Below are 23,985 nucleotides of genomic sequence, written 5' to 3' on the forward strand. Positions count from 1 at the left end.
TTGTGCTCGATGCCTTTGCGTCCACCCTTGCTTTTTGCATTGGTCTGATCCTGCTTGTCTCTCTGTGTTTTAATGACCACTTGCTTGTTTTTTGGACCAAACCTCTTTGTTTGTTACTACAGTAAACCTTTTTTCAATAAATCTACTCTGTGTCTGAGCTTAGCAATCATGTCTAGCCATTTTGTGTGGCAAAGTCTGATAGCCCATACAATCCCTCAAATTAACAGGCAGATTCAGGCTTCCACACAAGTTCTGTTATGCATTATCCAGAGAAAATACAAACGATAATGCAACATTTGGTATTGTGTAAGATCTGGATATATTACAGAAACAGTAACAACCAATATACTGGCATAGCACCCCTAAAGGGACATGATTATGCAGCTTTATTTGTTTGCTGCTTTTGCTAATGATGTTAAGGGTTTTGTTTATCTGGAAAAGGCCAAAGATTATAGAGAATTCCAAGCACGGTAATAATACTGAATTCATAAAGCCTAACGCTAGGAACATATTTACCAACTGATTTCTTGCAATGGAATAAAGAATAATTTAAATGCATTTATGTAGATATGAATGTGTGTTGTTATTAGCATAATTATGTGTATAAAGTTGTGCTCAAACATGTATATACCCTTGCAGAAGTTTTGTTTGTCAAGGGGAGGGGCGAGCGGAAAAGTCGTGGTCAGTCCGACAGACCGTCTCCTGGCACCGCTCCCTCATGCGATTATCCAGCCTAATGATTAGAAAAATAAGCGAGTCCACCTCCCTGGGTTCGTCCCGGACCACCAGTTCATCTTTTAATGCATTTAATGCATGTTTGATGTGGTCTGTCAGTGAGCTTACGTGATCCGCTATAGAGTCCACGGCTTGCTGGAGTTTTCCAAGATACTCGCCCTGGATCTGTAATGCCTGCTGCAAATGTTCAGCCCCCACTGGGTCCATGACGTGACCAGAAACTCCTGTTATGGTTCGGGTGTGAACGGACGACGAACCCAGAAGCAGGGAATAGAAAGGAATGTGTTAAACACAGATTTATTACAGCAAGAAATGTCCAGAGTGTTCAGAGTTTATAATGCTGCCTATCCAAGTGGAGATTGGCCCGCACGGCGGTGGAAACAGGAGAACCACGGCCCAGAGTACTTCTGTCCTGGTGAATGGATCCGGAGCCAGGTGGCTGCCTGCAAGCTGTCGACGTGGCTGGGGAGGAGAGACAGATGGGTGAATCAGTGTGAATCAGTCAATCAGTATCAAACTATCACAGCTGGTCCAGATATGCAGATAGTTAGACAGAATGATTCAGTTCAGTTTCTTCTTAGTGTTTGTGTCAGGAAAAGTTCACAGTTCAGTTTGTACAATATTCCAAGCAGAGCTCAGTGTGAAGCTGCTCGTGTGGGCAAAAATGACAAACACTTAGCTGGTAGATTGCAGAGTGTGAGAGCTCCACACACAGACTGCAGGTAAGCTGGTCTTGGAGTGGCAGCAAGGAGGAAGGTGTCAGCTCTGAGCCGAGGTTCAGACAGAAGGTGTGTGGAAACACCAAAAAGTCAGAAAATATTCTATTTCTGGAAAAATATAGAGGCAAGGTTACCGTGAGGATTAGCTGAGATTCTGGCGAGGATGGAGTGAAGAGATGGGGTTAAATATACAGGTGCTGATGGAATGTGGAACAGGTGTGTCGATCAGCTTGAGGCGCGCCACCTGTGCAGAGAGGAGAGAAAGCAGCAGCAAACAGAGCAGGCAGCCCACAACAAAGTGGATAGAAACAGAGGATATGACATTTATCTGTGAGATATCTGGGCTTACACTTGCGGACATGGTGAGAAGGACATATCCAGGAGGGACTCGTACATGAACTGCTGCTCCTTTGCACTGAAACAAGCCAGGTGAGGTGGTTCAGGTAACTGGTCAGGGGTGGCCCCTGGTCATCTCCCTGAGAAGGTCTTCCAGGACACACAAGGGGGAATGCCACAGGAAGAGTTGGAGGGTGTGGTCAAGGAAAGGGAAGTGTATGATGTGCTGATTTATAGTTGCAATTTTTTTTTCAAATTCATTTCAATCAAAATGGCAACAGGGTCTGCTAAGAGTCAAGTCCCATTAAAATACCAGTAACAAAAAAAAACTAAACAACAACAGAGTTGAATATATTTATTTTTTGTGTCAAGGATTTACCAGATATTGCAATACTGAGGAATTGTGATGACTATTAGTTGGTAGGATACTGACATTTAACATGTGCCAACTCATGGAACAGGCAGTGATCAAATATTGAGCTCCACACTATATTTTTTGGTGGAGGTAAGAAAAGTGGTTAGCGACTCCTTTGCACTTCCTGAATGTCTGTCTACTTCAAGCCATATCTAAGTGCAAACTCATGAAATAGGGCAATTGGGAATGAAGCAGTAAACACACACATGTACATGAGTACAGCATATACAGCTTTTGCCATGAAGGTCAAAATTTAGTTCAGTTTCATCCTGTTTCCATTAATCTTCCTTGAGATGTTTCAACAGCTTAAATGGAGTCTGCCTGGAGTGAATTCAGTTTATTACACATAATTTGGAAAGGCAAACACCATAAGGTCCCACAGATGGCAATGCATGTCACAGCACAATCCTAGCATGAAGTCAAGGAAATTGACTGTAGACCTTCAAGAAACATTTCTGCTGCTTTGACGGTCACTGTGCTCATTGTGATGATCCATAAATGGAAGATGTTCCAATTCATGAGGACTCTTCCTTGAGCTGGCTCCACATCTAAACTGAATCAATCAACACAGTATTGAGCAAAGGATGTGAAGCCTTATGTACATGTGATTTCTTACTTTTCTATTTTTAATAAATTTGCAAAAAAAAATTCCCATTTTTTGATGTTGTCATTACAGGGTGGTGTGAGCAGAGGGGGAAACTTGAATTTACTCCATTTAAAAAAAATAGGCTCTAACATAGCAAAATGTGGACAAGATGGAGCCCTGTGAATGCTTTCTGCATGCACTGTATGTATATATGCTAGCACTTTGCTGGTGGAGGTCCGCATGCTCTAAATTGGGTATTGTTTAAAAAAATTGGGAGCTGACATTTTTCAAGGGTGGTAATAAATTATGCAAAGTTTCCATAATGAACTGGAATGGTGTGGGAGTCCGGAATGTTTTGAGTACCTTAGATGTAAACAGTTTTAGAGGAAGAGCTCAACCGTTTTAATTCCTGTTAATTAAGTATGTTTTATGTTAATTTACTGTCTTAATGTATTTATGAATTGTTTACATTCTTATTATGTGTTGTTATTATTATTATTCAGTCTATTTTGTCATTTGATTTTTAAATACAAAACGTTAAGGAATGTTTTCACTCTATCATGTCATTCATGTATATTTTAGGGCTCCTTCACACATAGTGCAAATTTGGTCAATTTGCGCATAAAGTGCGCATGAAGCATGAATTGTATGCAAAATGTGTAAAATTATACGTGCCTCCAACACCTCGTACACCTGTTGCTACAACCATTTGTGCACAAGAGTGGCTGAAAGACAGAGTGAGTGCTGTGCGAGCCCATCAATCCCTCACATCAGGTGTTGGCCAAATTCCAGGTGACACACACAAACATTTAACACCACTCACATGGCATTTAGAAAATGTGTGGTCATTCACACTATTAACATGACAACAGTCAGCAGACAATCATTGTCGTGCTGGCAGTGAAATTTGTTTAAGTGCCCCACGAGTGTGGCTTTGGTGTGTGCGCTAAACTGACAGGAGATGTGAACATCAACAGAAGTGGCTGCAAAGATCTGTCAATCTGGACATCCCAGCTGGACAACAGGTACTGTGTTTGGACTGACATGGACTAACAACTGCCCACTGTGACCGCATGTGTCTGCTTGCTGTCATCACGTGGACATAATATATATATATATATATATATATATATATATATATATATATATATATATATGAAAAGCGAAATTCATGAAGCTGATGGCAGAGCAAAAGCACCTCCATGTTGATGTCTCACAGGACATGTTGTGACATGCCCACCTCTTCCACCATTCGGAAGATTCAGACGGCTTTTGGTGGCTTTTCAGTCGTGTGAAATCTGAGAAATTGTGGAAGAGGTGGGCATGTCACAACACGTCCTGTGAGACTTCAACATGGAGGCGCGTTTGCTCTGCCATCAGCTTCGTGCCCAAGCCATTGTCATGAATTTCGCTGCAACTCTTTTCATGGCAAAATCTTCTGTCACAGTGGAATGTGCCGAAAAAGTGCTGATGTCCACCTCTTCCGCAATTTCTTGGATAGTCACACGATGGTCCCGCATCACCACAGTGTTCACTTTGGAAATGATCCGGTCATTTCAGCATGTTGATGGCCGCCCGGAGTGTGGCTCATTCTCCACCATTGTGCAGATGTCTTTAAACCGGTTGTATTGCTCCTTAATCTGTGTGATGCTCATAGCATCGTCACTGAAAGCCGTCTGAATAATCCGAATGGTTTCCACCTGGCTGTCGCCCAGTTTCTGGCAAAATTTGATGCAGTCACGCTGCTCCAGTCATTCTGCCATTTCCTTGCAAAGAAAAAACGCAGAGAGACTACATCCATCCTCACACAAAGGCTGCTTACCAGCAAATGATGCAATCAACAGGCTTAAAAAAATTCACGCATGTGCACGAAGGTTCAAGGTTGGCTCATGCAAGCACACGTGATTCAAATCCATCAGGTTTTTGAAAAAAAAATAAAAAGGTCAGATACTTTACTAACAGACCTCGTATATGTGGGTGATTCTTTAACTACGGGCACTATTGGCCTTGTAAATGTAATTTCCACCACACCATTGCCTTACAATATAAAGCGCCTTGGGGCAACTGTTTGTTGTGATTTGGCGCTATATACATGTGCTCTGATGTTACTGTTTATCTCCATAGAAACTACCCACACAATCTTTCATACAAACTTTTTAAAGGGACATTATTGTTGTGGTGGAAATTACAGCAATAGTGTGGGACAACTACATTTCGTTTAAAAACATCACAACAGTTGTATGACATTGAATACCCCAATTATGTTTACATTATTTTACTGATATTTTATTCAGAGATATTTTAAAACATTAGAAAAAACGTTTGTTTACTATTCATTTTTATCATTGAAGATCATAAGTCTGGGTGTGGGACAAGCACAAAACAGCAATATTTGTATATAATGATGCTGAAAAAAGGTGAAAAAGTCATCATAGACTACTAGGACAAATTTCTTAAAACACTTTAATTGTAAAGATAACTATAAAAGTGTGAAATTTCCCCTTTTGTCTTTTTTTCATAAAATATGATCAAGGGACATAAAAGTGCCCGTAGTCTAAGAATCACCCATGTACACAGAGAACACTTGTCTATTTGAATAATTAATTATATATATATATATATATATATATATATATATATATAATTGTTATCCAATTTTGAATCCAGTCATCCAGAAAATCCGTGACCATCCATGGAAAACAAATGGATCTTCTTTCATAATAATATAGGTATGGGTACTTTCATTTCACAGCTGTCATTCTGTCCTTTTCCTTCCTCTCTATGAGAAGCCTCCAGGGTGAACTGCAACCTTTAACCACTTTAGAAAGATGTAGAATTTGTCTGTCACATTCAGACTCCAGCCCCATATATATGTGGTGGGAGGTTCCCCTCAACCTCTTTAAAGCACAGGGGCCCAGGGGAGACAATAACAAGTTGTGTCATTGTTATAGGTAAGATGATGTATTTCTATGAGATCTGTAAGGGTGTGTGGGTCATACTGTTATTGCTCATGATCCCTGTATGGTACAATGCTTACGCACAGTATGTTTTATAGAACATTACAATTTGCAAGACAGTCATTTGGGATCTGCACACACCAACCTAAGGTGAACATTTCCTTTAACCAATGTTAGAAGCTCTGATTGTGTTTATGCAATGCCAAATCCAAGTGAACAGTTTGATGTGATGTTTACTTCTGCCACCAAGTTGGAAGAGGTTTGTTTATTTTTATGTTTGTTTGTCAACAGCCTGAAGCCCACATTTTTTCATATAGTGTTATGACATTTTACTGAAGATTTCTATCCTGATAGGCAAAAATTGATTAAATTTTAAAGGTCAAAGTCAGGAAAAATCTTGGAAAATTGGAAATATCCCTATGTTTAACAGCAAACAAATTTTCAACAGTTCATAACTCTGTAAAAAATGTTTGATTTATTTCATATTTGAAAGTGTTATGTAGGATTGTATCTTTATTGAGTGACAACATTTGATCAGGATCTGATCCAGATTACATATTTTGGGGCCATTTCAATTTAACATTGAAAACACCAGTTAATGTAAATTTTACATTATATCTTAATCAAACATGTCCCAATCATACTCATATTTGAAGTGAGGTGCAGATTGGCACTCACTATCATCTGACAAAGTTTGATCCAGATCTGATGTGGATTGTTGAGGACATTTGAATTTAATCTTGAAAAGCCCATTTGGTGTATATTTTGCATTATATCTCAATCAAAAGTGGCTCAATCACTCTCATTTGTGACAATGAGGTGCAAACAGGCACTCTCAATGAATAGGCCAAGCTTGATCCGTATTGCGGATTTGATTTTAAATTGAAAGCTTTTTTGATGTATATTTTAGCGTATAAAAAGGCAGAACTTTGACCTTGAAAATTTTTTTCAAGATAACAATTTGTGGAATTGTAAACTCGTGTTGGTGGATGTTTGCACTCTTGGAGCACAGTGCTCTTGTTGTTGTATGTAATAACTGCAGATATGTGAGTACTATAATGAATCACCTCAAGAACCCCAATGCAGAGAATAACAAGGTAGGATGATCTGAACAGGTTTTGTCATCCAACAAAAATCATCTGAATCAGCTTTATTGTCATTGCACAGTAAAACAGCAAATTAAAATTTTCTTGTGCATCATCTAAAACAGTGGTCTCCAAACTATTCCAGAAAGGGCCGAGAGGGTGCAGGTTTTTTTTTTTTGCAGCCACTGACTTCAGCAGGTGATTTCACTGATTAACATCCCTTTGAACAGGTGGGATGAGTTCATCAGTGAAATCACCTGCTGAAGTCAGTGGCTGCAAAGAAAACCTGCACCGTCTCGGCCCTTTCTGGAATCTTAGCCAGAGAGAAGAAATGGTTTGAGAGAGGTGTCAAGGAAGCATTCTTTGTAAAATAGTTGAAACCCAGCCTTAACCGCGGAGCGGGTCTCAGACACGCTTTGTCCCCTGTTTACAATGGGGTACTCAGGTCAAAGCAGTTTCAGTCTTTTGTTCATGGTAATGAGTCATTCACGTCATCAGGAGAGTCGTCAAGGGAGCCATTAGGGGAGGCTTCCATCCCATCATTAGGAGAGTGCTAACTAGAGCACAATAGGTGCTAATTAGAGCTATTGTTTAGTCACTAGCCTATAGCAGTCGGCCTCCTGGTAGGAGGGATCTGGTTAGGTTAAAAACTCCAGCTTTTGTTGGCTTCTGGTTATTCTTCTCTACAAGAGTCAAGACAGAAGTCAGACTACCAGAGCAAGAATTTTAGCTGAGGAAGCTTCTGTGATTTGAAGCGAAACGTCCTCACGTCAAGCAACCCAGTCCAGTCGAAGATTCAAGCTTCTCTACTATGGAAACCACCTGGACAACTGAGAGCCTACACAGAAACATTCAACTAGTTCACATACATGAATGTGGCTTGATAGTTATGTCCATCAAGGACGTAATAAATTAACTGGGATTCATTTATTTGTCTGCTTGTCTGTCTGAGTGTTAGCAGCATTACGTCAAAACTATTGCTCGGATTTTGATGACATTTTCACCACAGATAGATATTAGGCCATCAAAGAACCCTTTAAATTTTGAGGTGATCCAGATTATGGATCAAGTTTCAGTTTGTGTCAGCTTTGAAGGACTACTGTTAACAAAATTTTCAAAACAGATAGATATTAGGCCATGGAAGAGTCCCTTAATTTTTTGAGGTGATCTGGTTCTAAATCCGGATTCTGGATCAATATTTCACTTTATATACATTTTAAAGGATAACGTCAAACTCCTTCACAGATCCTCACCACATTTTCACCAAAAGGTACATATTAGGCCATGGAAGACACCACTGAATTTTGGAGGTGATCTCGATCTGTATCTGGGTTCTCTATCGAGTCACTTTATATGGTAGGATTTCTTTAAAACTGCTTCACGGGTTCTCACCAAATTTGCACAACAGGTAGATATTAGGGCATGGAAGACTCCATTAAATTTGGGAGGTTATCCGGATTCTGGATGAAGATTTCCCTTTTTATACGCTTTGAATGATTACTTCAAAACTACTTAATGGATTCTCACCATATTTGCTCTTGTTAAACATGTTTTGTACAGAAGAATTCTCATTAGGAAGTGTGTCATGATGAGCTTATGCATTTGCTCCAGGAAAAAGAAAGAAAGGAGAAAATAAAGAATACATCTATCTAGCTACCCACATTATACATTTTTTTTATGATTTTATTATTTATCCATTTATTCATCATTCAGAGGACAAACAGTGTATGAAGACCAAATAAAAGATAAAATGTAGAAATGCATTTTCAAAAGTATAAAAAATGGATAAAGCATAAAAATATATCACTTTATAAATACATGTATTAAAGTGTACATAGTGATCCATATAAACATATAAATACATGATCAAAACATCTGTATACTTTTTTATCTATATTGTTGCATTATTTAATTTGGATTTGTGTTTGGTCATCCATTTGATAAGACAAAACACCTTCAAACATAACTAAAAATAATATGAAATTAAAGCACGCACTAGCAAGATTTTGGGCTCTTGCAGCAGGAGAAAGATACAGTGGGGATCTGCAAGTCAGAGAAAAAAAACATGCACATGGCTCATGGCCAGTCATGTTGTACACCCACATACTGATTTTACTCTCATGCAGAGATCAATATTCATGACAGCCCAAAACAAAGGCATGCAGCCGGTGTGTGCTCATATTGACATTTATGAACTCAGCCAACTTCAGCCATGTGTTTCTCTTTAATCATAATGTCAAAAGGCTTTTTTTGTTCAATGTGTTGTTGAAAGAATGTAGTGATGTCATCTAAACAACATGAACTCCCATATCAAACACATCGACTGGAATTTGTCAATCCTGATCATTATAAATTATCATCTTACTGTATATAAAAGTACTAAAATATATGTGGAGACAAGTCTGGAGATTAAAAAAGTGTTTTGTCTTGACACTAGGGGTGGTGGCCAAGTGGTTAATGCGCTTGGTTTCAGTTCAGAAGGTTCCGGGTTCAAATCTCCATGTAATGTGGAGTTGCGTCAGGAAGGGCATCCGGCGTAAAACTTGTGCCAATTCAACATGCAGATCCACCTTGGATTTGCTGTGGCGACCCCAAGTGCAAACAAGGGAGCAGCCGAAGGGACTTACTTTACTAAAATGTATTCAATGAAATCAAGTAAAATCATAGATAAATAGAGAGATAGATAGGTAGGTAGGTTTGAAAACTCAACAATAATATACACTATCATGTTGTAATTTAAATTGACCAGATTCATTGAAAAGGCAACATTGATTTTCTATGTACTGACCATTAGATGTGGCTGATGCAGTTGTGCTCAAAGGTTTACATACCAAGAATTTTATTTATTTATTTATTTATTTTGGCCATTTTTCAGAAAATATGAATGATAACACAAAAGCTTTTTTTCCCCTCATGGGTAGTGGTTGGATGAAGCCATTTATTGTCAAACAACTGTTTACTCTTTTTAAATCATAATAACAACAGCAACTACACAAATGACCCTGATCAAAAGTTTACATACCCCTGTTCTGAATACTGTGTATTGACAGCACAGTGGCTTAGTGATTAGCACTGCAAGAAGGTCATGGCTTCGATTCTCACCTGTAGCCTTTCTTTGTGGAGTTTGCACATTCTCCCCAGGTTTGCATGTAAGTTAAAACTCTACCATGCAAAGTGAAAACCACATATCAACAACATCCAGAAACACTGCTGCCTTCTCTGGGCCCAAGCTCATTTGAAATGGACAGACGCAAAGTGAAAAAGTGTGCTGTGGTCTGATGAGTCCACATTTCACATTGTTTTTGGAAATCATGGACGTCGTGTCCTCCAGACATAAAAGGAAAAACACCATCCAGATTGTTACCAGTGCAAAGTTGAAAAGCCAGTATCTGTGATGGTATGGGGGGGTGTTAGTGCCCATGGCATGGGCAACTTACACATCTGTGATGGCACCATCAATGCTGAAAGGTACATCCAGGTTTTGGAGCAACACATGCTGCCAACCAAGCAACGTCTTTTTCAGGGACGTCCCTGCTTATTTCTGCAAGACAACGCCAAGCCACATTCTGCACGTGTTACAACAGCATGGCTTCATAGTAAAAGAGTGCGGGTACTAGACTGGCCTGCCTGCAGTCCAGACCTGTCACCCACTGAAAATGTGTGGCGCATTATGAAGCGCAAAATACAACAACAGAGACCCCGGACTGTTGAACAACTGAAGTCGTGCATCAAGCAAGAATGGGAAAGAATTTTACCTACAAAGCTTCAATAATTAGTGTCCTCAGTCCCCAAAAGCTTATTGAGTGTTGTTAGAAGGAAAGGTGATGTAACACAGTGGTAAATATACTACTCTCCCAGCCTTTTTGAAATGTGTTGCAGGCATCCATTTCAAAATTAGCAAATATTTGCACATAAACTATAAAGTTTATCAGTTTAAACATTAAATATCTTGTCTTTGTGATGTATTTATTGTGGTCCTGTCCATTTAGAGTCCTGTCTTGGTTGGTTTTGTCTTCTGTTCCTATTTTTCACACTCTGTTCCTATTTTTCACACTTTATCCCAGATTTTGCCTGAGCCATTTCCTGTCTGTCATTCCTCTATTTTCTATCTGCCACAGTAATCTTTTGTCATTTTCTTCTCAGTCACTCCCAGTTTCCTGTTCTGATTTCACATCTTGTCTGTTTTCACCCTTTTTCTTGTAAAGCATTCTCTGCATTTGCCCTTTATCACCTTTCAGTATTTAGCACTCTCGTGATCCTTTATGTCCTCACAGTTCTTAGTCTCTGTCTTTGCTTTACCTCCATGTAGTGTTTTTTTTTTTTTTTGTCCCTACACATAATTACACATTATCAGTTACACCTTGGTTGGTCTGCACCTGTATCTGATGAGAGATGCTACTTAAAGTGACTCTGGTTTTTGTCCAGTGCAGGTTCATAGTCTGTTTGGTTGTCTGTGTATACATGAAAGGTTTGCACTTTGCAGCCTGAGTGCTTCCTGTCCTATGTCTCCTGGTGATCATGTTTGGAGCATGAGTAAGCTTAATTCACTTTTGAACAGGAAAGACTTTTGTTGGAATCCTGTTTGAATCACAAGAAAGACTTTTTGTTGGAATCCTGTTTGAATAACAAGAAAGACTTGTTGGAATCTTGTTTTGAATGAGAAGACATTTGTTTGAACATTATTATCTATACTAGCAATATTTTTGGTTGAATTTGGTGGTTAATTTTGGAAATACATTCCAAGCAGCAAAGACTTTCCTTGGCTCTGTTTATTCTGTTTGGTACTCTCGCATTTTATGTAGAGACTTTTCAGTGCACTCCCCTTTACAGGAAGGAGTCCTCTATTGATGTCATACTTTCAGAAGAGGGAAAGAGTCCCCAGTTGTGGTCAACATTCCTCTGGAGCTTGCACCGGTAGTGCAGTAGCATTCCTCCGTGGCCCTCACCAGGATTTGTCAGAGGACACCCAAATCTGAGTTTTGTTGCCACATTTTGTCTTGGCCTAGTTTCTTTATCACTTCTTTATCTCTGTGCTTTAACACCACTCTCATCACCTCAGCTGTCCTGCATCTAGGGGTTCCCCTCATCCCTTGGTTCACCTCCTCCCGACAGTAACAGTATTCAATTGAATATAGGTTGAAGAGGATTTGCAAATCACTGTATTCTGTTTTTATTTACATTTTACACAGTCTCCCAATTTCACTGGAGTCAGGGTTGTAGATGTTCATGTGTGTCACCTGGAATTTGGCCGACACCTGCCGCAAGAGAGATCGATGGGTTTGCACAGCGTACATTCTGTCTTTCAGCCACTGGTGTGCACAAATAGATATAGCAACAGGTGTATGAGTCAGCTACAATTTTACACATTTTGCACACAATTCCTGCTTCATGTGCACTTTATGCACAAATCAACCAAGTTCACACTATGTGTGAAGGGGCCCTAGGTTTTACACTGGATGTCCTTGCTGAGAGAGTGCCACCTTACATGGGTCCCGGGAACCTTCTGTACTGGGGACAAGTGCACTAACTGCTTGGCCACCACCCAGTGTTGTAATGTAACAAAGTAGAAATACTTTGTTACTGTACTTAAAGGAGACCTACATTGAAAAAAATGCAGTCAGATTTTTTTGAACAAAAAATGACTTAATTTACACATGAGATCCTTCTGAATGTAGTAAAGTAAATCTACAAGCCCAGATCTGTCATTCAACAGAGAAATCTTCATTTGAAAATGACAAATTTACAGCTAACATTTAGCCCTCCGCAAATTGTCCCTCTCATCATGGATGCTGCCGAGACGTCACGGACAAGACCCTCTCCCAGCATGCATTGCACCAATTGTAATTTGTGGATTTACGTCAGTTTGCATCTGCACCTTTTTCTTGTCTTATACAGAAGGAACTACTTTTTTTAAAACTTCATATTGTCTTGCAGCACATTTGGTGAGTACACATTTCTTTTATTTGTGCTTGAAAATTATTTTGGGGGACTTTTTCATACATCCATTTGATTGAGTGGTGTCGCAATGAAAATCTACTGTCCTCCAGTACCATCGCAGGATATGGAGGCGAGACCCGCAAAGAATCCCAGTCATTAAAAATATATAAACCTCTCTCAGCATCCATGGAGCTCTGGGGCTCCGATTGCCGAGATGTGCGGCCGCTTCGCATTAAAACAGCGAGCATAATCTCAGGACTTGTGCCAAGTGTGCTGCAGCTCCATTCAGTAGACAGAGAGGTGATGCCGGTGTTGTGCGCTGAATCTGGCACAACACCCCGGCTACAAAGCAGACACGGGTGGTGTGAGTGGCCCGCGTCGGCGGTTAACAAGCTTGTTAACGAGCCCGCAGACTTAATAAGCGCAGCAGAGGCAGAGAGCGGGAGAGGAAGAACAGCACTGTCGATGTCGTTGCTGATCTGAGCACACAGATCTGTATCTCACATTCATTGTAGCTTACTTTTGGATGTTGAAACCAGGACGTGTATAAGTAACATTACTAACAGATAAAATCAATTTCAATGCGGGATCGGACTGAAGGCGGGAGCGCGTCATCTTGTCCCTGACGTCATGGAAATGATACGGCTGTACAAACTGTTTTCACAGAGGGCTAAATTTTAGCTGCAAATTTGTCATTTTTAAACGAAGATTTCTCTGCTAAATTACAAATTTGGGCTTACAGATTTACTTTACTGCATTCACAAGGGTCTTATAAATACACATCAGCTATTTCTTTCTGAAATCTGACCACATTTATTTCAATGCAGGTCTACTTTAAGTAGAATTTTGACATATCTGTACTTTACTTCATTATTTACATTTTTGGCGACTTTCACTTTAACTCCACTACATTTCTTCAATAAAATGTATACTTTTACTGATACATTTCTCTTAAACATCTTCGTCACTCGTTACTACAATATAAAAATAGAATAATTTTGATAAGTCAATGCCTGTTTGCAAACGTGAAAGTCAGCCAGAGCGCAGTTGTACACCAGGAAGAGATACAGTCCTCTGCAGCCGGAGTGCAGCGCCTTCCTCCCCTGCAGCATCAACTGTCGTGTTTGACAAAAAACAAGTTTTAAAAAAACAAAAAAAAATTAAAAGATGATAGGTTGAATCTGCACCCCACTGAGAAAGAGGAAGACTGTGGAGGGTGAAAACCATCTGTGCTTTGGACTCCAAACACGCACACACTGACACGCACATACACACACATCATCTCTGCTACTGTCCAGGGCATGATCAGAGTTAAACGGAGAACTTCAGTACTACTGAAACTGGCTGGCATGGCTGTTCCAGTTCATTTATTTTATTTGAAATGTTTGCAGAGAAGTGGTGCATAAAAGCAGTGCCACGTTTTGGATTTGAGAGCATAAAGAGCAATGTGTTTGGTTGCTTTGCAGTGGTTGGTGGTGGCGATGCTTGCATTGTTTTTTGTTTTTTTTCCCCTTAAATTTGACCCAGCTGTGTAGCTATAAATGACTGTTCTTTTTTCACAAAGCCAAGCTGTTGTGTTTAACAGAAAAGTGTGTGTGGGTCTTCTTGCAAAAAGAACAGCAACTTTATTTACAGCTATTTGCATCCACCTGTTAGTAAGTCATTCTGTCACCAACACCAACTGCTCCACCAGAGATAGATCAAGCCTTTTATAGGGGCCGAGGCCCCCTCCTGGTTTATCCAGACAACACACTGGCATTCTTTTCATGTTGCTGTTTCACTCTCCATTCCTTTTGGATTTTACTTTTACTCAAAACATTTACTTAAATTACATTTTATATGAGAAATTTACGTTTGATACTTAAATACAGAAAATGTCAGATACTTTAAGACTTTTACAAGTAATATTTTAAAGGCGACTTCATGTTGAAATTAGAGGTCTGGAATGGGGCCGGACCGGTACAGGTGATGGACTCAAATGCTGGGAGCAAGAACCAGAACAGGCTGTGAATGAAAATAGCTTTATTTACAATAATAAATAACTGAGGTGCTGAGCTGGAGGAAGCCTGCTGAGCAGAGACTAGGCCCACATATAGTGGTGGATGTTCGGGAGCCACAGTGCACACAAGGCCAGACTTGGGAGTCTGAGAATGAGCTGGAGTCCTGGATTATACAGAGCTGGAACCGGAGCCTTGTGGGTTGCAGAGAGCCAAGGATGAGGAACTAGGAGGGCAGAGGAGAACATAGGTGAGTGATTGCACTCATAACAATGGAAACCTTTAACCACAAACAGTTCACTGTAGGCTTTAGGCAGGAACATTCACAGTTCCTGAATTGTCCAGAGGTCAGATGCTGCACATCTTATGACACAGTTTCAAGTAAGCAGGACTTTGGTTTAGAAATGAATCAGAAGGTTCGTAGTTGTTCTGCGTCAGAGCTCATACAGTTCTTGGAAAACAGTTCTTGGAATTACTTCTTGGAAACAATTCTTGGTACTAGTTCTTGGAATCAGTTCTCAGTCATGCACAGTCATGAACAGGAGCAGCATGAGAAGGGGATGTCACAGAGATGCAGGAATTTAGCTGAACATTGGCTGAGCTATGTGCTGTGAGTCAGAGAGGAGATGAGTTCCAAAGTGATGTAGTGCAGAGAGTGGCCTGGGAGCCAGGAGAAGCAGGAAAGCATCTGAAAACACCAAAAGATCAACAAGGTCTATTATGGAAATTAGAGATGCCCAGGTTACCTTGAAATGAGCTGCAGGAAGCTCAGATGTCAGAGCGCATGGAAGCGTGAGCATAGACAGGGTCATGGATTTCTCATGGAAGGCTCACGGAGTATCATGGAAAGCCATGGAGAGTCACGGAAGACTCTCACTGGTCAGGGTCACTGAGACTCTGACCAAGACTGAACTCCTAGCCCGGGTTCAAGTAGCCGGCTCCTGATCAGGAGCTCATGAGCATCAGCTGTGAGGAGAAGATGAACTGCAGGTGTTCCTCAGCTCTGCAGTGTGCCACCTGGAGGGAAAACAGACAAACTACACACACAAGGTTAAAAAGGGCAAGGACAAAGGCAGACCATGACAGTTTAACTTTTACCAAAGAACTTTTTTGGTAAGATACTTGTACTTTCACTCAAGTCAATCACTTTGAGGTTCTTTATACAACACTGCCACCACCCCTGCACATATATGGCAGAAGATCACAGCATTATCTGCAAAGTCTATGTTGGACAACATTTCCTTCTTGACAAAGGCACATACATTGCCAGACTCCACAACACCATCCAAAACTGAGTCTGTGCAAGTATTGAAAAGAGTGGGAGCCAGAACACATCCCAGAATTCAGTGGCAAGAAACAGGATACTCTGCCCTTACTCCGCAAAGCCGTTTACTATTAAATCTGACAAATGTAATGTTGATTTATGATTGTTTAAGGGCAGCTGCATTCTAAAAATAAAAAAGTGAGAGAAAACACAGTCACAAGTTCACATAACCCTGTGGGACAGATATTGTATGAATGGAGCAAAAACAGACACTTGCTTATTCGTTGACTGCATATCTATAATTATTTTTTTCCCTGATGCAGAAGCTCAAAGCACTTTACACGATGCACTCTTTCACACCTACAATTATCACACTTCAGTATCAGCATGGTGCCATGGAAGGCACTCAGCTCAACTTAGGGATGAAAGACATTGCTCAGCGGTACCACAGCAAATTTCTTGTGTGATGGAGAATTGAAATGAGATTTTTCTTGCATGATTTTGATGTTATGGATAGCTTGACATGTATGTTTGTCAGTTCCCTTGAAAAACATAGGTGTTGGAGTCATAAAGGCCACAGCTGCTTATCTATAATTTAAAAGTTTTTTTTAGCATGGAAAGTCTTTGACAGAATATTAGCTGACCGAAAATCCTATTTGGCAGATTCTTACATGGAGGCATGTGCTCTAGGCTCGTACACTAAGTAGTTGTACAGGTCAAATGAAGGATAACAAACACAGAGAGTGTTTTTAAAGTTTGCAGCTTGGTTCAGTTATTCCATAAAGCATATCTTTTAAAATGCTGCAAAAAGGAGATCAAGATATAGAGAAAGGCAGCAATGAAAGTCTGTTGTATTTGTTTGTTCATTTATTTGTCTGACCGTTAGCAGCATTACGACAAATCTACTGCACGGATTTTGACAAAATTTTCACAACAGATGCATACTGTATTAGGCCATGGAAGACTCGATTCAATTTTAGAAGTGATCTGGTGCCAGATCCTGAATCAAGATTTCACTTTAAACAGGTTTTGAAGGATAACATCAAACCTACTTCACAAATTCTCACCAAATTTGCACAACAGATAGATATTAGGGCATGTAAGACTCCACTGAATTTTGGTGGTGATCCAAATTCTGGATCAAGATTTGGTTTCTCATGGTTTCTCACCAAATTCACATCACAGACTGATTTGGGAGGTGATATGGAACTGGATTCTGAATTAAGATTTCACATTACATAGGCTTTGAAGGATTATGTCAAAACTGCCTCATGGATTCTCACCAAATTTGCACCAGACATAGAATTTTGGAGGTGACCCGGGTCAGAATTGGCAGACATCAGGAATTGCTCTTTTTCATTGATTTTTATGTCTGTTAACAGGATTACAACAAAACTACTGCAAGGATTTTGACAAAACTTTCACCACAGATGCAGTGGGGTAGAAAAGTATTGAGTCAGTCCCTGATTGTGCAAGTTGTTCTACTTAGAAAGATGAGAGCAGTCTTTAATTTTCTACATAGGTACACTTCTACTGTGAGACAAAACGAGAAAAAAAAAATCCAGGAAATCACATTGTAGGATTTTTAAAGAATTTATTTGTAAATTATTGTGGAAAATAAGTATTTGGTCACCCACAAACAAGCACGATTTCTGGCTCTCACAGACCTGTAACTTCTTCTTTAAGAAGTTATTCGGTCCTCCACCTGTTACCTATATTAATGGCATCTGTTGGAACTCATTATCTGTATAAAAGACACCTATCCACAGCCTCAAACAGTCAGACTCCAAACTCAACCATGGCCAAGACCAACGAGCTGTCGAAGGACACCAGGAAGAAAATTGTACAACCCCTGGCAATAATTATGGAATCACCGGCCTCGGAGGATGTTCATTCAGTTGTTTCATTTTGTAGAAAAAAACAGATCACAGACATGACACAAAACTAAAGTCATTTCAAATGGCAACTTTCTGGCTTTAAGAAACACTATAAGAAATCAAGAAAAAAAGATTGTGGCAGTCAGTAACGGTTACTTTTTTAGACCAAGCAGAGGAAAAAAATATGGACTCACTCAATTCTGAGGAATAAATTATGGAATCACCCTGTAAATTTTCATCCCCAAAACTAAAACCTGCATCAAATCCAATCTGCTCGTTAGTCTGCATCTAAAAAGGAGTGATTACACCTTGGAGAGCTGTTGCACCAAGTGGACTGACATGAATCATGGCTCCAACACAAGAGATGTCAATTGAAACAAAGGAGAGGATTATCAAACTCTTAAAAGAGCATAAATCATCACGCAATGTTGCAAAAGATGTTGGTTGTTCACAGTCAGCTGTGTCTAAACTCTGGACCAAATACAAACAACATGGGAAGGTTGTTAAAGGCAAACATACTGGTAGACCAAGGAAGACATCAAAGCATCAAGACAGAAAACTTAAAGCAATATATCTCAAAAATTGAAAATGCACAACAAAACAAATGAGGAATGAATGGGAGGAAACTGGAGTCAACGTCTGTGACCGAACTGTAAGAAACCGCCTAAAGGAAATGGGATTTACATACAGAAAAGGTAAACGAAAGCCATCATTAACACCTAAACAGAAGAATACAAGGTTACAATGGGCTAAGGAAAATCAATCGTGGACTGTGGATGACTGGATGAAAGTCATATTCAGTGATGTATCTCGAATCTGCATTGGGCAACGTGATGATGCTGGAACTTTTGTTTGGTGCCGTTCCAATGAGATTTATAAAGATGACTGCCTGAAGAGAACATGTAAATTTCCACAGTCATTGATGATATGGGGCTACATGTCAGGTAAAGACCCTGGGGAGATGGCTATCATTACATCATTAATAAATGCACAAGTTTACGTTGATATTTTGGACACTTTTCTTATCCCATCAATTAAAAGGATGTTTGGGGATGATGAAATCATTTTTCAAGATGATAATGCATCTTGCCATAGAGCAAAAACTGTAAAACATTCCTTGCAAAAAGACACATAGGGTCAATGTCATGGCCTGCAAATAGTCCGGATCTTCATCCAATTGAAAATCTTTGGTGTAAGTTGAAGAAAATAGTCCATGACAAGGCTCCAACCTGCAAAGCTGATCTGGCAACAGCAATCAGAGAAAGTTGGTGCCAGATTGATGAAGAGTACTGTTTGTCACTCATTAAGTCCATGCCTCAGAAACTGCAAGCTGTTATAAAAGCCAGAGGTGGTGCAACAAAATACTAGTGATGTGTTGGAGCGTTCTTTTGTTTTTCATGATTCCATAATTTTTTCCTCAGAATTGAGTGATTCCATATTTTTTTCCCTCTGCTTGGTCTAAAAAAGTAACCGTTACTGACAGTCACAATTTTTTTTCCTGATTTCTTATAGTGTTTCTTAAAGCCAGAAAGTTGCCATTTGAAATGACTTTAGTTTTGTATCATGTCTGTGATCTGCTTTTTTTCTACAAAATTAAACAACTGAATGAACATCCTCCGAGGCCGGTGATTCCATAATTTTTGCCAGGGGTTGTAAATGTGCAGCAGGCTGGGAAGAGTGAATCTACAATAGTCAAGCAGGTTGGTGTGAATAAATCAACTGTCGGAACAATTGTAAAAAAAAATGGAAGACACACAAGACCATTGATAATCTCCCTCGATCTGGGGCTCCACGCAAGATGTCATCCCGTGGGGTCAAATTGATCATGAGCACAGTGAACAAAAATCCCAGAACTACATGGAGGGACCTGATGAATGACCTGCAGAGAGCTGGGACCAAAGTAACAAAGGCTACACACTATGCAGAGAGGGACTCAAATCCTGCAGTGCCGGGCGTGTCCCACTGCTTAAGCCAGTACATGTCTAGGCCCGTCTGAAGTTTGCCAGAGAGCATATGGATGATCCAGAAGAGGATTGGGAGAATATCATGTGGTCAGATGAAACCAAAATAGAACTTTTTGGTAAAAAAAAAAGAATGCTGAGTTGCATTCCAAGAGCACCACACCTACTGTGAAGCATGGGGGTGGAAACATCATGCTTTGGGGCTGTTTTTCTGCACAGGGGACAGGACGACTGATCCATGTTAAGGGAAGAATGAACGTGGCCATGTATCATGAGATTTTAAGATAAAACCTCCTTCCATCAGTGAGAGCACTGAAGATGCAATGTGGCTCAGTCTTCCAGCATGACAATGATCCCAAACACACCACTCGAGCAACAAAGGATTGGCTCCGTAAAAAAAGCATTACAAGGTCTTGGAGTGGCCAAGCCAGTCTCCAGATGTCAACCCCCTAGAGAATTTGTTGAGGGAGTTGAAAATCCATGTTGCCCAGTGACAGCCCCAAAACATCACTGCTCTAGAGGAGATCTGTATGGAGGAATGGGCCAAAATACCAGCTACAGTGTGTGCAAACCTGTTACAGACTTACAGGAAACATTTGACCTCTCATTGCCAACAAAGATTATGTTACAAAGTATTGACTTGAACTTTTGTTATTGACCAAATACTTATTTTCCACCATAATTTACAAATAAATTCTTCAAAAATTCTACAATGTGATTTCCTGGATTTTTTTTTCTCATTTTGTCTCTCACAGATGAAGTGTACCTATGTTGAAAATTAAAGACCTCTCTCATCTTTCTAAGTGGGAGAACTTGCACAATCAGGGACTGACCAAATACTTTTTTTTTACCCCACTGTAGATATTAGGCCATGGCAGACTGTTAAATTCTGGAGGTGACCCTGATCCAGATTCTGGATCAAAATTTAACTTGATATAATCTTTGAAGGGTTATGTTAAAACTGCTTTATGGATTCTCACCAAATTTGCAACATATATAGATATTAGGGCATGGAAGACTCCAGTAAATTTTGGAGGTGATCTGCATTCTGGCTTTGGATTTGATGGGAGATCAATATGCAGGTTTTGCAGCATAAAAATATGTCATCACAATGTAAAACCAAGTTTAGTTTCAGCATGTGATTGCAACATCTTGTCAGGACCTGCCTAACATTAATCCGCTATGCACGGCAGACTGGTAGCTGTTACTAGGAATAACAGCTGTGGGTCCGCATGTCGGCGTTCTGATGGCTGTAATAATTTGATCACATGCAATTACAATCTGTATAGTAAGGCAATAATCAGAGGACCCTGTTTTTTATCTTCTCAGTTCCTACACTGGATGTCATGATACATCCAGCAGAGAGACACAGCAGGTCTTCAAAAGATAGCAGACCACAGTGCTTGCTCTCCCATGCCTCTCCCCTTGGTCGCCTTCCACCCAGACTTTGGGTGGCGATCGACCACACCCGCAAGGCATTCTCGTGGATTCTTGATATTCTTACTGCATTCTGACAGCATTCTGGGTATTCATAATGTGTTCCAATTACATTTGAACTCCATTCATAAGCACACACAAACAATGTGCCAAATGAGTCAAGGTGAGATCCTCCTGCATTCTGAGTACTCAAGCATTCTGAGTACTCAAGCAGCATTCTTATACCCCTGTCAAACTTATGAATTGGCAAACATTCAAAAATTGTCAGATTTCTGTTCAAAAACATTCTGACAGCCATCTGCGCAAGTCGACACAGTTGGTCAAATGTGGCTGGCGGCCCCGGGTTTGATGCACATGTTCAAAAGTCTCAGGGCGCCGTTGACATGGGACACCTATCCGACAGCAATCCATGTATAATCTGAGGACCATCTGACTGTAATTTACATATTCTGATGGCATCAAAACAAGCATTTGAAATAATCCGATAGTGGTTGATTGAGCTCTGAGATCGATCGGTTACAGAAAAGCCTGCCGACATGTTGTACCACATTTGTCCACCTCCACTGGACCCTGGCCAGGAAGGGCGAAGGAAAAGTTGGTTATGTAATGACGTGTATGTGGCACTGTGCGCATGTCAGAGGCTCGGTGTAGCATCACAACAGGATGTCACTGCTGTAACTCAGGTATTGTTACTCATACACCTCCTAAGTCTGTAGCAGGTATGATGTGGAAATGTTTACCCAGCACACGATGACATAAATAAACATGTAACTCACCTCTGGTACCTCGCATTGCACAGCACAGCGCAGACAGCTGGTCAAATCGCCATCACCCAGCTGCGCTGTGTGCTGGCAATATCGATCAGCTGACAAAAGCATACTCCACCTCTGGCATGAATAAATCTCATGTGAAGTGCCGTCCCACACTGATAATCCAACTGCAGTTGTGTTAACCTTATTCTGGTCTTTTTGGGTCTGTTGGACCCCATGGCATTTGCTTTCTCAGTATTGTGCTCACTATGTATTATATTCTTGTGCAATTTTATGTAATTGTCACCTGTCAATTGCACTATCATTTGTACAGATCTGGGCTGAATGTTGTTACTGACAATTTCTTCTGCAGTGTGGCGTTGGTTGAGGAACTTCTACAGGAAGATTTGATGCTTGTTGACACTCTTAGAAAGAACAAACCAGATATTCCGCCAGAGATGCAACCTCAAAGAGCCTGAGCCAGAGTCTTCCCTGTTTGGATTGATGGAAACATCACAATGGTATCATACGTTCCCAAGCCAAACTCATCTGTCATCTTATTGTCATCTATGCATCATGAAGTAGAGGAACAACAGAAACCTGAACTTATCAGTAGAGAGTAGCATGGACATTCTTGATCACTTGGTTGGAATGTTAACAGTCAAGAGAAAAAAAACAGGCAATGGCAAATGGTTGTGTTCTTCAACATTCTTGATGTCGCTGCTGTAGCATCATTCATCATATGGATTTCCAACTTTCCTGAGTGGAAAGTTCATCGACGCGCATCTAAACGGAGAGTGTTTCTTATGGAGCTGGGAAACATTCTTGTTCTTCCTGAAATCACCAGAAGTCTTCAGAATTTGAGACATTTCCGCAAAGATTCTAAGGCTGCTCTCTTGAATCTAGGATTCCTCAACCAAAGTGAAATCACTCAAAGAGGAAGGATTCCTGCTGCAAAAAAAAATGTTACCTTTGTCCCTGGGAAAACGACCAAAAAACTCATACAACATGCACGGACTGTGAAAATTATGTGTGCCAGGAACATTCACCAAACACTATCTTGTGCGATGAATGTTTGTGAACTCTATATGACTGCATTATCAGTATAATTTACATGTTCCATGCTTACCAATGTGTAGCCCTTCTTTTTGTAATATTGACATACTGATATCCATTAGACTGTTAGAGGTAAAATATTTTCAGTTTATGACAGGGGTAGGCAACCTGTTCCAGAAAGAGCCATGAGGGTGCAGGTTTTCTTTGCAGCCACTGACTCCACCAGGGGATTTCACTGATTAACTGATTCCATCTGCTCAAAGTGATATTAATCAGTAAAATCACCTGGTGGAGTCAGTGGCTGCAAAGAAAACCTGCACCCTCATGGCTCTTTCTGGAACAGGTTGCCTACCCCTGGTTTATGATGTCAAAAACAAGTGTTGTGTGGATTAAAATTTGTTGAGACAATGTTGTATTTCTTGTGGACATTCCTTACCTTCATACGACATGAAAAAGAGTGCTAATATGATTGTCCATACTTACCTGCTAATTACTTACCAGTTACATACCTTTTCTTCATTAGTGTGTACTCCATACTGCATTCAGTGTCTGTTAAATTTTGGCCTGAAAGTAATTATTTTACTCTGATATAATTTGCAAAATATTTCCTGAACATTTATTGATTTCATTCAAATTCTCATGTGCTGGTTATTAGTAACAGCTGCAAAACGGGGTCCAATGGACCCCAAAAGATCTAAAACATGATTATGGAGTAAAGTCCAGAATAAGGTTAAGATGTGTATCGAGTGAAATGGCAACAAAAAAGAGTTTTAAAAAAGAGAAAAGAGAAGGTCCACTGGCTGCATCTGAAAGTTGTGCACATGTGGGAAGTTGGCGCACTGCCAGCACAAATCAGCAGCAGTTATGAAGTCCA

The sequence above is a fragment of the Thalassophryne amazonica genome, chromosome 14 (assembly GCF_902500255.1).
Source record: "Thalassophryne amazonica chromosome 14, fThaAma1.1, whole genome shotgun sequence".
Lineage (NCBI taxonomy): Eukaryota > Metazoa > Chordata > Actinopteri > Batrachoidiformes > Batrachoididae > Thalassophryne > Thalassophryne amazonica.